The sequence below is a fragment of the Moschus berezovskii genome, chromosome 12, assembly GCF_049115385.1.
Source record: "Moschus berezovskii isolate FMDL1 chromosome 12, NW_MosBer_1.0, whole genome shotgun sequence".
Classification (NCBI taxonomy): Eukaryota; Metazoa; Chordata; class Mammalia; order Artiodactyla; family Moschidae; genus Moschus; species Moschus berezovskii.
In genome coordinates, this window is record NC_142471.1 from 88923919 (window position 1) to 88927776 (window position 3858).

General features: G+C 42.2%; 1 non-coding gene across 1 annotated transcript; it reads right to left on the bottom strand.

Moving 5' to 3' along the window:
• Positions 1 to 698: 698 nt before the first annotated feature.
• On the bottom strand, positions 699 to 805 carry LOC129556100 (U6 spliceosomal RNA). Its single transcript, XR_008685932.1, has one exon. It is a non-coding gene; the product is annotated as a U6 spliceosomal RNA (small nuclear RNA).
• Between the last annotated feature and the right edge of the window lie 3053 nt (positions 806 to 3858).

The following is a 3858-nucleotide window of genomic DNA, read 5'->3' on the forward strand; positions in this document are numbered from 1 at the left end:
AACCCCGTTCATAGACCCGATGGTCTGTGCGAGCTTTGGTGACGTTGAGGATCCTCCCTGAGATGCATGGTTAGTAGGCGCTGGATCCTGCTGCACTGCAGGCACGTCCTTTCATTTTTCTACTGGGGGCTGACAGCTTTCTCTTTAACTTACTGGAGCTGTTTGCATATTGAGTGTTTAATTCATTGTCCATGTACCTATAGGCTTTTTTTCTTTTAATGAAGTATAGTTGATTTACAATGCTGTTTTAGTTTTGGGTATTCAGCAGAGTGATTCAGTTATATATATATATATATAAAACCATATATATGTATATATAGAGGTTTCCCAGGTGGTGCAATGGTAAAGAATTCACCTGCTAATGCAGGAGATGCAGGTTCGATCCCTGGGTTGGGAAGGTCCCTTGGAGGAGGAAAGGCAGCCCACTCCAGTGTTCTTGTCTGGAGAATCCCATGGACAGGGGAGCCTGGTGGGCTGCAGTCCACGGGCTCTCAGAGTCAGACATGACTGAGCATGCACGTACATATATATTCTGTTTCAGATTATTTTCCCTGTGAGTTATTACAAATATCGAGCAGTGCTCCCTATGTTACATAGTAATTCCCTGGTGATTCCCTAGTTTATATATAGTCACGTGTGTCTGCTGATCCTAAGCTCCTAACTTATTCCCCCGCTCTTCTTTCCCCTTTGGTAACCATAAAAAATATGAACGCTTCACAGATTTGCAGGTCATCCTTGTGCAGGGGCCATGCTGATCCTCGCTGTGTCATTCTGGGTTTAGCATATGTGCTGGGGAAGAGAGCACCGGCATGGCCTTTTCAACAGAGGGCTCGTGCCCCAGGGCTCCCATCAAGAAGGGGAAATGGCTCCCCTGAGAAACCCGCCGCTCTCCCCATTCTGCTTCAGTCACACTCGCCTCTTGGTGGCTCTGCTTCTGGGTTTCTGCCCTCTTGTCATCTGATGTCTCCACCCTTTGAAGGTGGGTGGGATGATGGCTGTGAGTCCTCTCACTGCTTTGAGAAAGCTGAGGACTGCCCCCGGTAAGAGATACGGCAGGGAAGCTGATAAAAAACAAAACCTAAACCAGCATGAATAAAACCAGACCAAAGCAAACCAAGCTGAACAAATATCCCAACATGGTGAGTCAGTTAGTTTGGATTTGGGGTAGAGTGGCCAGGTAAAATATAAAATGCCCAGGTAAATGAATTTCAGATAAACAACACTAAAATTGCTAAAAATATTTTTTAAAATACTAAAAAATATCCTATGCACAGGTTGGAACATACTTATTCCCCCAAATTATTTTTTGTTAGAAATTTCTTAGGAGGCTTTTAGTCTTTTTTCAAATGTAATTTTATTGGGATAACTAATATCTGTTATAGAGATAGAAAGGACAGTTTAGCAGTATAAATTTATTTTAGAAGTTCAAGTGAACAATATTTAAAAATCAATCAATATGAACCATAAAACTGTTTTGAATTTGAGTTTATGAGTTACCTTCGCAACCTACAGCAGCCTCAGCTCCAGTTCAGGTTAGTTTATTTATTTATTTTTTTGCAGTGAATAAATTCTGCTTGCAAATGGTAAAAAAAAAAAAAGCATACCTTAAGATTTAAGCATAGCGGTGAACGGCTGAGAGGAGATACCCCACATCCAAGGTCAGGAATGGCGGCCATGAGGAGATACCCTTCATCCAAGGTAAGAGAAACCCCACTAAGACACTAGGCGCTAGGGCAGACAGACTGAAACCACAATCACAGAAAACTAGCCAATCTGATCACACAGACCACAGCCTTGTCTAACTCAATGAAACTAAGCCATGTCGTGTAGGGCCAGCCAAGATGGACAGGTCATGGTGGAGAGGTCTGACAGAATATGTTCCACTGGAAAAGGGAATGGCAAACCACTTCAGTATTCTTGCCTTGAGAACCCCATGAACAGTATCAAAAGGCAAAAAAATAGAACACTGAAAGAGGAACTCCCCAGGTCGGTAGGTGCCCAGTATACTACTGGAGATCAGTGGAGAAATAACTCCAGAAAGAATGAAGGGATGGAGCCAAAGCAAAACCAACACCCAGTTGTGGATGTGACTGGTGATAGAAGCAAGGTCTGATGTTGTAAAAAGCAATATTGCATAGGAAACTGGAATGTTAGGTCCATGAATCAAAGCAAATTGGAAGTGGTCAAACAGGAGATGGCAAGAGTAAATATTGACATTCTAGGGATCAGTGAACTAAAATGGACTGGAATGGGTGAATTTAACTCAGACGACCATTATATCTACTACTGTGGGCAGGAATCCCTTAGAAGAAATGGAGTAGCCATCATGGTCAACAAAAGAGTCCAAAAGGCAGTACTTGGGTGCAATCTTAAAAATGACAGAATGATTTCTGTTCATTTTTCCAAGGCAAATCATTCAATACCAGAGTAATCCAAGTCTATGCCCTGACCAGTAATGCTGAAGAAGCCGAAGTTGAACAGTTCTATGAAGGCCTACAAGACCTTCTAGAACTAACACCCCCAAAAGATGTCCTTTTCTTTATAGGGGACTGGAATGCAAAAGTAGGAAGTCAAGAAACACCTGGAGTAACAGGCAAATTTGGCCTTGGAGTACAGAATGAAGCAGGGCAAAGGCTAATAGAATTTTGCCAAGAGAACTCACTGGTCATAGCCAACACCCTCTTCCAACAACACAAGAGAAGACTCTACACATGGACATCACCAGATGGCCAACACCGAAATCAGATTGATTATATTCTTTGCAACCAAAGATGGAGAAGCTCTATACAGTCAGCAAAAGCAAGACCAGGAGCTGACTGTGGCTCAGATCATGAACTCCTTATTGCCAAATTCAGACTGAAATTGAAGAAAGTGGGGAAAACCACTAGACCAGTCAGGTGTGACCTAAATCAAATCCCTTATGATTATACAATGGAAGTGACAAATAAATTTAAGATACTAGATCTGATAGAGTGCCTGATGAACTATGGATGGAGGTTTGTGACATTGTACAGGAGACAGGGATCAAGACCATACCCAAGAAGAAGAAATGCAAAAAAGCAAAATGGCTGTCTGAGGAGGCCTTACAAATAGCTGTGAAAAGAAGAGAAGTGAAAGGCAAAGGAGAAAAGGAAAGATACACCCATTTGAATAGAGTTCCAAAGAATAGCAAGGAGAGACAAGAAAGCCTTCCTCAGCAATCAGTGCAAAGAAATAGAGGAAAATAATAGAATGGGAAAGACTAGAGGTCTCTTCAAGAAAATTAGAGATACCAAGGGAACATATCATGCAAAGATGGACTCAATAAAGGACAGAAATGGTATGGACCTAATAGAAGCAGAAGATAGTAAGAAGAGGTGGCAAGAATACACAGAAGAACTATACAAAAAAGATCTTCATGACTCAGATAATCATGATGGTGTGATCACTCTCCTAGAGCCAGACATCCTGGAATGTGAAGTCAAGTGGGCCTTAGAAAGTATCACTACGAACAAAGCTAGTGGAGGTGATGGAATTCCAGTTGAGCTATTACAAATCCTGAAAGATGATGCTGTGAAAGTGCTGCACTCAATAAAAGGTCAGTTTTCATTCCAATCCCAAAGCAAAGCAATGCCAAAGAATGCTCAAACTACCGCACAATTTCACTCATCTCACATGCTACTAAAGTAATGCGCAAAATTCTCCAAGCCAGGCTTCAGCGATACGTGAACCGTGAACCTGCAGAAGTTCAAGCTGGTTTTACAAAAGGTGCGATGAATTGACTCACTGGAAAAGACTCTGATGCTGGGAAAGGTTGAGGGCGGGAGGAGAAGGGGACGACAGAGAATGAGATGGCTGGATGGCATCACCGACTCTATG